At 45.9% G+C, this 14123-nt stretch overlaps 1 protein-coding gene and 1 non-coding gene across 2 annotated transcripts in view; one reads left to right on the top strand and one right to left on the bottom strand.

Moving 5' to 3' along the window:
* LOC100681967 (heparan-alpha-glucosaminide N-acetyltransferase-like) overlaps positions 1-14123 on the top strand; it is a 377018-nt gene that overhangs the window by 113412 nt on the left and 249483 nt on the right.
* LOC114810877 lies at positions 7102-7239 on the bottom strand. Its single transcript, XR_003758567.1, has one exon. It is a non-coding gene; the product is annotated as a small nucleolar RNA SNORA7 (small nucleolar RNA).

Raw genomic sequence — 14123 nt, 5'->3', positions numbered from 1 at the left:
ATGCAGCCATGTCAATGGATTAGGCTATCCTTTGGATCCCAAGATGAACCGAATTTAACTGGCTAAAGGAAATCTTTATTCCTCTGACCGGTCTGTCCCTTTAATTGGCATTTGTTGGTTTCAACTGCATTCCAGGCATGTTGAGTTATTCTTTTTGCTGCACCCAGAATTTAAATCACTCCTCACCGAACCCACTTTCCCCACCCTTCCTTCCCCAACCCCACAGAGGCTTCCAGCCTTTCCCATCTGGAATCTAGACTGATGTCACTTGGCCCCTATGTTAGAAGGAAGGAGAAACAGGCATTCGGTCGAAGGCACCCCACGGCTCCTGGCCAAAATCTTGGGTCACCGTCCCCAAATGAGCACGTGTTGAGCACAGAGCAGTGGCAGCTCAGCGTGCACGCCCCCGACTAGCTTTCTCTGAAGCTGGCTAATCTGGCCGTGACTGTAGAGAAGAAGAATGTACAAGTTTGGATGCCGCAATTTCAGAGACGCAAATTCAGAGAAAGTGCAGCAGGCTCTGGGTCAAACTTCTGCTGACCCTGGGTACGCAGGGGCCGGGGAAGGAGTTCTTAGAGAAGCGGCATGGCCCAGCGGGTAGAACGTGGGCCTTGGGGTCAGAAGGACCTGGGCTCGAATCCCGACTCTGCCAGCTGTCTGCTGTGTGACCTTGGGCAAGTCACTTCACTTCTCGGTGAATCAGTTACCTCATCTGTAAAAATGGGGATTGAGACAGTGAGCTCCACGTGGGACAGGGACTGTTGTCCAACCTCATTATCCTGCATCTACCCCAGCACTTATTACAGTGTCTGGCACATAATAATAATAAAGCTTGTCGTATTTGTTAAGCTCTTGCTATGTGCCAAGCATTGTACTAAGTGGTTAGGTGGATACAATAATAATAATAATGTTGGTATTTGTTAAGCACTTACTATGTGCAGAGCACTGTTCTAAGCGCTGGGGCAGACACAGGGGAATCAGGTCGTCCCACGTGGGGCTCACAGTCTTCATCCCCATTTTACAGATGAGGTCACTGAGGCCCAGAGAAGTGAAGTGACTTGCCCACAGTCACACAGCTGACAAGTGGCCGAGCCGGGATTCGAACCCATGACCTCTGACTTCAAAGCCCATGCTCTTTCCACCGAGCCACGCTGCTTCTCCTATGGACACAGCCCCTGTCCCTCTTGAGGCTCACAGTCTTAATCCCCATTTTACAGATGGGGTAACCGAGGCCCAGTGAAGTGACTTGTCCAAGGCCGCACAGCAGACAAGTGGTGGATCCGGCATTCTTCATTCATTCAATACTATTTAGTGAGCACTTACTATGTGCAGAGCACTGTACTAAACGCTTGAAGAACTCATGACCTTCTGACTCCCAGGCCCGTGCCCCACCATTACACCGTGCCACTTCCCATAGTAAGCACTTGACAGGTGCCACAGTTATTATCACTACTCTCACTATTATTATTATTGTCATCTTCACCGCTGTATGAGGGGTTATGATGGAGCGACAGAAAGAGTCCTGGGTCCTTCTTGGCAGTGACTGTGTCAAACCTGATAAAAGTTATATTCATTCACTGTCAGATTCTTTTGAGCACTTACTGTCTGCAAAGCGCTGTACTAAGCACTTGAGAGAGTACAGTACAACAACAGACACGTTCACAGTGCTTGACAAATACCATAAGAAAATAAAATCAAAGGCCCCAGGTGGGCCTTTCAGCCACCTCTGCTGTTTCCCCTTTCTCGCCAGGGGAACCACGTGTTCTATACCTCCAGACGACGGTGACCTAGTGTTAAGAGCATGGATCTGGGAGGAGGAGGATTCGGGCTCCACTTCCACCTCTGTCACGCACCTGCTGTATGACCTCCGGGCAATTCACTTAACTTCTCTGGCCCTCAGTTTCTTCTGCTGTAAAATGGGGTTTCAGTGCCTGTTCTCACTAAGACTGGGAGACCCCTAAGGGACAGGAACTATATCTGAATGATTATTCTGTATTTGCTCCAGCTCCTAGTACAGTTGGTACAGTATTTAGTTTATTCAATGCTTTAAGTTAGTCAAGAGCACCGTACTAAACACTTGGGAGAATACACTTGAATGAACTCAGTGATGCGTAGAGAAGCAGCGTGGCTCAGTGGAAAGGGCACGGGCTTTGGAGTCAGAGGTCATGGGTTCGAATCCCAGCTCTGCCACTTGTCAGATGTGTGACTGTGGGCGAGTCACTTCTCTTCTCTGTGCCGCAGTGACCTCATCTGTAAAATGGGGATTAAGACCGTGAGCCCCACGTGGGACAGCCTGATTCCCCTGTGTCTACCCCAGCGCTTAGAACAGTGCTCTGCACATAGTAAGCGCTTAACAAATACCAACATTACTATTAACATTATTAGTAAGCATTTAACAAATACTCTTCTCCTCCTCTCCCTGCTCCTCCTGCTCCTTCTCATTCTCCTCCTCCTCCTTCTCCTTTTCCTTCTCCTCCTCCTCCTCTTCCTTTTTCTCCTCTTCCTCCTTCTCTAATGGAATGAGCTAAAGTGCAGGGAGATTAATAGTTTGGAAAGGCTCCCTGCTTGTGCCAATGTGTGATCTTCAAACTTTGTTCTGGAACTTCTGCGTGTTCAGATTTCAGAACAAGAAATGTCCAACTTTTATTTATTTTCAGACTGAGTTTCATTTTCTGATTCACATGCCATTAAGTTTGCCCTTTACACAATACCGGTTTTGGCTATGCTGCGGGATGATATATGGATGGTCAAAAAAAAGCTATTAATTTTTGACATTATTTCATTGAATATGTTTGTTCCGTTTACACATGTAGAATGTAAGTAATAATGATCAAGGGCTAGGGCGTTGTGGGAAATTGCTAACCGGAGGGAAGACCCTGCTGGGTTTCTGGAACTCAGTGAGTAAGCCGGCCATCGTTCTTCTATGGCGCCCGGAGCTGCCATTAGAATCACGCCCACCGCAACTTGAATCGAAAACTCTAGGTGATGGATTTTGGTCCCGGGGTTTTCAATTGTGGAAATTATGTTTTCTGAGAAGGTTCAAGGCCTGCAGGCCAATTAGGATCTCTGCTTGGCTTCTCTCTCTCTCCGGATCCCATCGAGTTTGTAATTAAACATCACCGAGTCGATATGCGAATGCCTGGTTGACTTTTCCCCATCTCGGGCGTGGGGACTGTGGGAAATGTACAGACTCTTTGACTGGATGAAATGGTTTTGGAAAACGATCTTGAAATGTTTCCGTGTCGATCCGGGGAGCGTCTTTGTAGCCCGGGGTGATAATGTCAGAGCCTCATGGGGCTGTAAGCTCTTTGAGAGCAGGGAGGGATGTTATCTTCTGATTTTAGTGTATACTCGCTGGTACAGTGATCTAGCGAGAGGTGCTTAATAAATACTGAACGTGATAATGGAAGTGGGTAAAAGAAAAAACATTCTTTTTGCCGGAACAGCAAGCGGGCTTTGTGGGATGGATGTGTACGGTGGGGATGGGCAACTGTTACTACGTAAACAAGCCCTAAGCCTGAAAGTGGCTCAGTGGAAAGAGCCCGGGCTTGGGAGTCAGGGGTCATGGGTTCGAATTCCGGCTCCGCCACTTGTCAGCTGGGTGACTCTGTGCCTCAGTGACCTCATCTGTAAAATGGGGATTAAGACTGTGAGCCTCATGTGGGACAACCTGATGACCCTGTATCTACCCCAGCGCTTAGAACGGTGCTCTGCACATAGTAAGTGCTTAACAATTACCAACATTATTATTATTAAAGTCCTGGCTCTCCTCACTCCCTACCTCCCTCTCCCCCATCATTCTGTCTCCCCCTCCCTAATCATTCTCTATCTCCCTCTCCCCACTCACTCCTTGTCTGGCTGTTGAAGACCCCTGGAGCCTGGTGTCTTTCTTTCTCTGGAATAACTACCGCTGCCCTGCCGTAGCGGAGCGGGAGGCCGGGCCTCCGACCGGGGTGGCCGACTGGCTGCCCATCCTCCTGCATGTCCCCGGGGATAGGGCTGGGCTGATTCACGGCCGAGGGTGCTCCTTGGTTGCACGCCAGGGAGGGGCTGCCCACCCCTTGCCACAGCTGGGGAGTCCCTGCTCCACTTCGCCTCCCTGGTCTACTTCGCTCAGGGATGAAAACAAAAACAAAAAATGTGGGCATTTTGGAATCATTCCCACCGGAACGGGCGATCGGGCACTTGTCTTTCACCGGTGCCTCATTCCTGTCTGTTCCACCTTACTTCCAACCCTGGGTGGAAGTGATAAAAGGGCAGCACAAGTTTGGCCCTCCCTCCGCTTCGACCCAAACGGGATCCTGCTGACTGAGATTGGGCAAGTCTCCCCACCACTCCCACCCCACAGGCTGATGGTACTATCTGCTTTAGCTGAATCCTCGCTAGCCGAGACCTTCCCCAAGAGACCTTTCGGGAGCCACTGATAATCTGCTACCTCTACAGTGCTCTGCACACAGTAAGCGCTCAATAAATATGATCCACTGATTGACAGACACCCCCACCAATCATCTTCCCCTCCCCTCAGCACTGTGCTGTGTATATGTTTTTATTACCCTATTTATTTTGTTAATGAGATGTACAACACCTTGATTCTATTTATTGCTATTGTTTTTGTCAATCTGTCTCCCGCGATTAGACTGTAAGCCCGTCAATGGGCAGGGATTGTCTCTTTCTGTTGCCGAATTGTACTTTCCAAGTGCTTAGTACAGTGCTCTGCACATAGTAAGTGCTCAATAAATACTATTGAATGAATGAATGAATCAAGCAAGCAAGGGTATTTATTGAGCGCTTTCTGTGTGCAGAGCACAATACTAAGTGCGTGGGAGAGTAAAATATAACAACGATAATGATTTATAATAATGATGGTATTTGTTAAGTGCTTACTATGTGCTAAGTATTTTTCTAAGCGCTGGGGTAGATACAAGTTAATCAGATCGGACACTGTCCCTGTCCCACATGGGGCTCACGACCTTCATCCCTATTTTACAGATGAGGTAACCGAGGCCCAGAAAGGTTAAGTGCCTCGTCCAAGGCCACACAGCAGACATGTGGTGGCATAACAGAGTTGGTAGACATGTTGCCTGTCCACCACCAAAAGCAGCTTGGTCAAGTGGATAGAGCACAGGCTTGGGAGTCCAAAGGACCTGGGCTCTAAGCCCAGCTCTGCCATTTATCTGCTTTGTGACCATGGGCAAGTCACCTGACTTTTCTGTGGCTCATTTACCTTATCTGTAAAATGGAGATTAAGACTTTGAACCCCGCGTGGGACAGGGCCCGCGTCCAACCTGATTTGCTTGTATCTACCCAAGGGCTTAGTACAATACCTGGCACAAAGTAAGTGCTTAATACCATAAATAAACAACCACAGAAATAACCTTAAAGTCTTGATGGGGAGATAGACATTAATACAGTCTAGGTAAGAGTATCCCAAACGGAGGCTGGTGGCTTTCTCCCCAGCAGATCTGAGATCACGTGGAAGCTCAGACACCTCGGCACCCCTGGTCATCCTTCTGGAGCTTGAGCTGGATGTGAATGATAATAATAATAAAAGATGATGGTATTTGTTAAGCACGTACTATGTGCCAAGCACTGTTCCAAGCGCTGGAGGTAATCAGGTTATCCCACATGGGGCTCACAGTCTCAATCCCCATTTTACAGAAGAGGTATCTGAGGCACAGAGGAGTTAAAGTCACACAGGTGACAAGTGGTGGAGTGGAACTGGGATTAGAACCCATGACCTCTGATTCCCAAACCTGTGCTCCTTCCACTGAGCCAAGCTGCTTCTCCACAGCTTGAAAGGAGCAGGTCCCTCGGTGTTGTTGATGCCACACAGATAGCAGTGGGGAAGGGGATTCCTAAGGAGCTGTGGCAAAACTGGAATCAGGTAAGAAAGAGTTGGGGAGAAAGCGGGGTAGTCCAGAATGAGTAGGAGGGGTGCTTAGTGAGGAAAGTTGCACAAAAGATCAAATTTTTCTGGTCTACTATTATTGCAAGGGTAGGGGGGTGGTCTCTTGTCTTGTCGATTCATAAAAAAATCAGGGAATCTCACTTTCCTAAGAGGGATGAGGACAGAGTCCTCATTTATGCTCGAAAATTCTTAGAATGTAGATAGATCCTCCCTTTACAAGATGTCTAATCTGCTTATTTCATATTTATCAATTGATAGTATTTACTGAGTGCTAGTGTGTGCAGAGAACTGAACCAAGTGCTTGCGGAAGTACAGATATATTCCCTGCCCATAATGAGTTTACAATCTAGAGGGGGAGATAGACATATATAAAAAGAAATAATTTATAGGTATGTGCATGACTTATCCTTTGCTTAGAGTAGCACTTTGCGTAAAGTAAGCAAAGCACTCAAAGCGGTCAATTACCTTGCGCCCTTCAACTCAACTCACTACTCTCCTACTAAAACCTAGCCCACACACTTCACTCCTCTACTGCTAACCTACTCACGATAACTTGCTATCATCTTTTTTGCCACCAACTGCTCACCCAAGTACCGTTTCTGGCCTGGATCACCCTCCTTCTTCGTATCCGACAGACAATTACTCTCCCCTACTTCAAAGCCTTATTGAAGGCCCATCTCCTCCAAGAGGCCTTTCCTGACTAAGCCCTCCATTCCTCTTCTCCCACTCCCTTCTGCGTCCCCCTGACTTGCTCCCTTTATTCATCCCCCCTCCCAGCCCCACAGCACTTGTGTACATATCTGTAATTTATTTATATTAATGTCTGTCTCCCCCTCTAGATCGTATGCTTGTTGCGGGCAAGGAATGTATCTGTTATGTTGTTATTTGTACTCTCCCAAGTGCTCAGTACAGTGCACTGCACACAGTAAGTGCTCAATAAATATGATTGACTGACTAAGCACTTAATTGGCTTGTCGTATGCTGTTAAGTGGTCTCCAACCCATAAAAATACCATGGACACACCTACTCCAGAGCCCCCCACCTCCATCTGTAATCATTCCAGTCGTGTATCCATAGTTTTCTTTGTAAAATTCCAGAAGTGGTTTACCACTGCTCCTTCCGTGCACAGTAAACTCAAGTCTCTACCCTCAACTCTCTCCCTTGCCACTGCTGCCCAGCACAGGGGAGTTTTGACTTATAGCAGATGGCCTTCCATTCGCTAACCACTGCCCTAGCTGGGAATGGAATGGACAGGCCTCTGCTTGACTCTCCCTCCCGTAGCCGAGACTGGTGGAGTACTGGAAACTCTCCAGGTGTGATCCTGAGAGGACAGGCACTTAATAAATAGCATTATTATTACAATAGTGTTGTGTCTGTTCACAGGGTCAGCTCAAGGCATTTTGGCCCCTTAGACGAAGTAGAAAATTAATGAAGTAAAAGGTGACTCGGAAATCAGAAAGGGTAAAGAGGTGCTCCTTGTAGAATAGCGTCTTATGCAGTTGATTAGTTTGTCTATCAACCAATCAACTGTATTTATTGAGGGCTTACTAAGTACAATGAACTATACTAAGCACTTGGGAGAGTACAACAGAATTAGTGTAAATGTTCCGTGCCCATAATGAGCTTACAGTCTAGAGGGGCGCTCAGGCATTATTAATATAAATAATTTATAGTATATAATTTTAGGATATGAACGTAAGTGCTATGGGGGTGGGGTGTATCAGGTAGAACTGACGCTGGCTTCGGAACAATCTGTCGCCAAACTCCTTTTAGAGGCAGCAGGAAATGCAATCTCTGATGTACCAGTTCGGCTGCATCTTGTTTTGGAAGGCAACCTATTTAGTAGAAAGAACACAAGCTTGGGAGTCAAAGGACTTGGGTTCTTATCCCAATATCCCAACTCCCCCATATGCCTACTGTGTAACCTTGAACAAATCTCTTTTAACTTCTCTAAACCTCTGTTACCCCATATGTAAAATGGGGATTAAGACTGTAAGCTCCACATAAGATGGAGACTGTGTCCAGCCTGATTAGTTTATATTTACCCCAGTGTTTAGAACAGTCCTTGACACAGAATAAGCACTTGACAACACAACAACAACAATGATAATAATAATAATAATCTCTCTCAGTCGGGGATTAGGGAGATAGGCTAGACTTTTCTCACATCCCCTCTCCACTTTCCCCTGCTCGGCCACTTGTCAGCTGTGTGACTTTGGGCAAGTCACTTAACTTCTCGGTGCCTCGGTTACCTCATCTGTAAAATGGGGATTGAGATTGTGAGCCCCACGTGGGACAACCTGATTCCCCCGTGTCTACCCCAGCGCTTAGAACAGTGCTCGACACATAGTAAGCGCTTAACAAATACCAACATTATTATTATTAACCCCCTCAAATGAACCCCAGTTTGTAAGATCATTGGGTTCCTACTCTGTGTGAAAGTAGCAGGTCCCATAAGAGGTGGGCAATGTATAGTCATTTCGCTCTATAAAACTCTCCTAATGTTTTATGAAAGGGAGCTCAAAAATAATCCCAGTTCAGATGTTTCAGTTAAAGATTCTTTTGGTTGATTTTTTTTACTTTGCTAGGATTCTTGCTGTGCTTGTGGGGATTCAATTTAACCTAATGGCCTGAAGGTCAGATGCTATGTACTGCAGAAATTAAAATATTCTGTTACACTATCAAGAGCACCAATCTGTTTTTCCAATCAATAAACAGTGTCAGACAGCTGAAGAGCTGCAAGTTACAATTCCCCAATCTCGTGTACTGGGCTATTATACCTCAGCTTTGCAGTTAATCAATTGGAGAACATCTGGGAAGGGTCTTCCGCTAAATGCTTTAGCTTTTTCTCTGGCCTGAAAGTGATGGTTGTGTGATTTGGAAAGGATCACAGGGGACTTCCAGTTGGTTACCTGGAGGAATTTAGGAAGTAGAGAAACAGCATGGCCTAATGGATAGAGGTGGGGCCTGGGAGTCAGAAAACTTGGGTTTTAATCCTGGCTCAGCCACCTGTCTGCTGTGTGACCGTGGCAAGTCACTTAACTTCTCTGTGCCTCCGTTACCTCATCTGTAAAATGGGGATTGGCTATTGTGGAAAGCAGTGTAATGAAACTGCAATAATCGAGTTGAAGCAACCTGCCATTTGTTGGAAACATTTCCTTAGCAGAAGTAAAACCATTTTGAGGAACTCAGAAGAAAACTTTCAAAATACCAGTGTGAAAAGTACCTTCTGGGTTAGAAAACCCGGTTGTAACCTGGGCTGAATTTTACTGCCGACCATTGAGAGTGTGTCAACAAGCTCTGGTGCCTAAAATGACCTTACCTGGGAATCAAGATGTCTATGCCAGTGATTGAAATGTGCATGTAAACTGGGGAGGGGGCACCTATTGTTTGGGTTTAAATATAACTCAAAAAATATCTTGGGTTCTTACACTAATCAACTCTGGAGGTATGATGTTTGACTATTCTGCGGAATAAAATTTGGAAACTGAATCATGTATGCATCTCATTGACCATGCAGAGCAACCAACAAGTATAATTTTACATGCAAAACTATGAGCCCTATGTCAGACATGGATTGTGTCCAATCTAATCATTTTATACCTTCCCCCGGGCTTAGTACAGTGCCTGACACATACTAAGTGTTTAAAAAGCCATAAAAAAGTGGGAAATGTTCTCCAGGGCAAGCTTTTCACTCCTATGGCAAGTGAGGGGAAAGCGTAAAGTAGGCAGCCCAGGCATCCTGAAGAAAGTGGATGGGAAGGAGCTGAGAAACTCCCTATTTGGTCTCAAAGGAGCTGAGATTCCTAGATTGTGAGCCCCTCGAGAGACGGGATCCGGGTCTTATTTCCACTTGCGTACACTTGCCCTGTCCTCAGTAAGCACTTAAAAAATGTGTGACCTTGGCCAAGTCAAGTAACTTCTTTGTGCCTCAGTTACCTCATTTGTAAAATGGGGATTAAGGCTACGGGGATGTAGAATATGTCCAACCTGATTTGTATCTACCTCAGAGTTTAGTCTAGTGCCTGGTATATTGCAAGGCTTAATGAGTACCTAAAACAATAAATACACCATTACTACTCCCGGAGTGTGAATGAGCCTAAGATTACTTATCTGGCCTTTCTTTTAACTCCCAAATCCAAAGAAGCAGGAAAAGTGAATAGATAATTCCCTCCAACTTCCTACGGATGTGGCGTGAGTGGGAGAGTGAAAGGCACCACCAGAGAGATACCAAAACGTTTGTCTCACAACTAACTTTTTCTATGCTCTACTTTAGCAGAGAGTTGGACTCACCTAATAATTATGGTGTGTATTGGGGGCGGGGAAGGGGTAGGGGGGATTGGATGAAACAGAAGTTAAGGACTGAAGGAACCAGCTGGGATGTTTTCTCAATTGCTCATAGACACCACTCAGGGAATTTATTGAATGCCTTCTGAGTGTGAAGCGCTTATGCCAAATGCTTGATGCAGTAGAACAGAGACTGGGCCCATGATCACTACCTTCAAGTAGCTTGCAGTAAACGTCAGATCCAGCTTTGATTACTTCAAGTTACCGTCATTCGTTAACATTTAGCGCTTACTCACTGAAGGTTACTTAAGAGCTCATTTTTGATCTGAGGCAACCAAGTGGAGAGTGTTTTTGGATATAAAGAGATTTGGGCCTACTTGGTGCGGTTTGGTTGGTGGTTATGATCCTTTAGCAGGTCTAATAGCCCAAGCACAAGGCCAGCCCTATCAAGTTTGAACTGCAGAGCTCTGATGATAAATCAGTCAATCAAATTTATTGAGCATTTATTGTATGCAGAGTGCTGTACTAAATGCTTGGGAGAGTACAATATACCGGAGTTAGTATACACATTCCCCGCCCACATTGAGCTTAGTGTCTAGAGGGGGAGACAGACGTGAATATAAATAAATTATGGATATCAATCAATCAGTGGTGTTTATTAAGTGCTTACTATGTGCAGAGCACTGTATTAAGTACTTGGAAGAGTACAATATACTAGAATTAGCAGACACATTCCCTGGGAGATAGACATTAATATGAATAAATAAGTAATTTACAACATATAATGTAAGTATTGTGGTGTTGGAAGTGGGACAAATATCAAATGTCCAAGGGTCAGAGATCCAACTGCATAGATGATACAGAAGGGAGTGCAAGCTGGGAAAATAATAATAATAATGTTGGTATTTGTTAAGCGCTTACTATGTGCAGAGCACTGTTCTAAGCACTGGGGTAGATACAGGGTAATCAGGTTGTCCCACGTGAGACTCACAGTTAATCCCCATTTTCCAGATGAGGGAACTGAGGCCCAGAGAAGTGAAGTGACTTGCCCACAGTCACACAGCTGACAAGAGGCAGAGCCGGGATTCGAACCTATGAACTCTGACTCCCAAGCCCGGGCTCTTTCCTGTGAGCCAAGCTGCTTAATGGAGGAAGTCATCTTGGAAGAGATGTGAACTTAGTAATGCTTTGAAGGTGGGGAGAGTGGTGGTCTGGCATATGTGGTTGGGGAGGGAGTTCCAGGCTAGGGAGAGGGTACGGGAAAGGGGTTGGCAGTGAGATAGACGAGACTGGGACACAGTGCAAAAACTGGTGCTAGAGCAACAGAGTGTGAGTGCTGAGCTGTAGTACGAGATCAGTGAGGTGAGGTAGGATGGGCTGAGATGATTGCATGCTTTAACGCCACAGGTAAGGAGGTTCTGTTTGTTGATGAAGTGTACGGGCAGCCATTGGAGATTCTCGAGGAGTGGGAAGACATGGACTGAATGTTTTTGTTGATAAACGATCCATTCAGCAGAGTGAAGTACGTACTGGAGTTGGGAGAGATAAGAAGTCCGGAGGTCGGCGAGGAGGCTGATGGAATAGTCAAGGCGGGATAGGATGAGTGCTTGGATCAGCATGGTAGCAATCTGGATGGAGGGGAAAGGGTGGGTTTTAGCACTGCTATGAAGGTAGAATCAGCAGGATTTGGTGACAGGTTGAATATGTGTACATAAGTGCTGTGATGCTGAAGGAGTAAATGGTGCAGTTCCAAGTGCGAGGGCAATGGAGAAAAGGATGGGGAGAAGAGGAAATGAGGGTCTAGTCAGGGAAGGCTTCTTGGAGGAGATGTGCTTTTAATAAGGTTTTGAACGTGGGGAGAGTGATAGTCTGTGGGATGAGGGTGATGAACTGCAGAGAACCTTGTCTCAAGAGAGGCTTTCGAGCTGAGGGTCCTGGAAGATTTCAGCCCCCAAGTTTGGACCAGTTGGTGAAGAAAAGCGTGCTAAATTCACTTCAATTAGGGAGCGTTGACAGAAGGCTGAGGTCTGCACTGATCTTCAACCAAGGTGGGAGAAGATATTGGTCTCTGCTCCCACCAGCCCTGGGGGGCTGTTAAGGGAGAAAGGAGGAGTCAGGATTCTGGGAGCTTTGGTGGTGATAAACAGGTGGTGAAGCTATCTAGCCAGAACACAGAATATGCATCCTGAAGAAACTAATTTCTTTGCCTATTTGAGGACACGGGGATAGTCATAATGCTAATTAAGCTAATAAAACTAGATCCAATCTCAAGACTCTATTAAGCAGTCACCTTGCATGTAGGTGGAGCGGGCAAGGAATGTGTTTTGTGATTGTGTCGAGCTTTCCCAAACACTTAGTATAATGCACTGTACCCAGTGTGTGCTCAAGAAATAAGTATGACGATTCTACTCCTTCCCTTTCTCCTTCTCCTCTTCCTCTCCTAATAATAAGAATAACGATGGTATTTGTTAAGTGCTTATTAGGGGTCAGTCCCTCTACTAAGCCATGGAGTGGATACAGGCAAATCCAGTTGGATACAGTCCCTGTTCCAGATGGGGCTCACAGTCTTAATCCCTATCTTACAGATGAGGTAACTGAGGCCCAGAGAAGTGATGTGACTTGCCCGAGGTCATACAGCAGACAAGTGACAGAGCAAGGATTAGAACCCATGACCTTCTGACTCCCAGGCCTTTGCTCTATCCACCACCCCATGCTGCTCTCCACCTCCTGCTCTACTACCTACTCCTTTCAGATTTGAATTCCTAATTATCCAGGTGTAGATTATTCAAATTGTATACTATCTATTATCCCACCCTGCCACTTGTCAGCTGTGTGACTGTGGGCAAGTCATTTCACTTCTCTGTGCCTCACTTCCCTCATCTGCAAAATGGGGATTAAAACTGTGAGCCCCATGTGGGGCAACCTGATCACCCTGTATCTCCCCCGGCACTTAGAACAGTGCTCTGCACATAGTAAGCGCTTAACAAATACCAACATTATTATATTGCTTCCAGTGGCCACGTGCTATCGCAGACACTCATCGCTGACAGTGTCATCTTCAAATTATAGGCCAGCTCTGCTATTATTACTACTACTACTACTATTACTATTATTACTAATACTATTATTAGTAATAGAAGCAGCCTGGCCTAGTGAAAAAAACACAGGCCTGTAAGTCAGACCACCTGGGTTCTAATTCTGGCTCTGCTATGTGCCTGTTGTGTGAACTTGGGTAAATCACTTCACTTCTCCATACCTTGGCTCCCTCATCTTCAAAATGGGGATTAAATACCCGCTCTCCCTCCTACTTAGAATGTGAGACCCCAAGTAGGACCTGATTAACTCGAATCAGCCCCTGTGCTTAGTACAGTGCTTGGCACACAGTAAGCACTTCAAAAACACCTCAATTATTAACTTTTATTCGTACTTCCAGACGGAGCTGGGTACCTCCAGGAGTGACTTTGGATCAACAGGAAGAGAAAAAGTAATAATAATAATGGTGATGGTATTTGTTGGGCACTTACTATGGGCCAAGCACTGTTCTAAGCCCTGGGGTAGATACAAGGTAATCAGGTTGTCTCACATGGGGCTCACAGCCTTAATCCCCATTTTACAGATGAGGCACCTGAGGCACAGAGAAGTTAAGTGACTTGTTCAAAGTCACACAGCTGGCAAGTGGCAGAGCCAGGATTAGAACTCGCTACCTCTGACTCCCAAGCCCGTGCTCTTTCCATTAAGCCACACTGCTTCTCACTACCTTCCTGTCTCTTGAAATTCAGGACTGTTTCTGGAGGAAGCAAGGGTGGATTTGGTTCTAAATGATCCAGAGAGCAATTCACAACTTTATCCTTCCATGGAAAAACCTGCTCTGGGTTTATAACATAGCCAGCCAAGAGGCAGGAACGGAATAGCCACTTTGGTCAGAGCC

This window comes from Ornithorhynchus anatinus, chromosome 3 (assembly GCF_004115215.2).
Source record: "Ornithorhynchus anatinus isolate Pmale09 chromosome 3, mOrnAna1.pri.v4, whole genome shotgun sequence".
Taxonomy (NCBI): Eukaryota; Metazoa; Chordata; class Mammalia; order Monotremata; family Ornithorhynchidae; genus Ornithorhynchus; species Ornithorhynchus anatinus.
The sequence above is the reverse complement of the archived record's forward strand: the minus strand, read 5'-3'. Positions and strand labels throughout refer to the sequence as shown.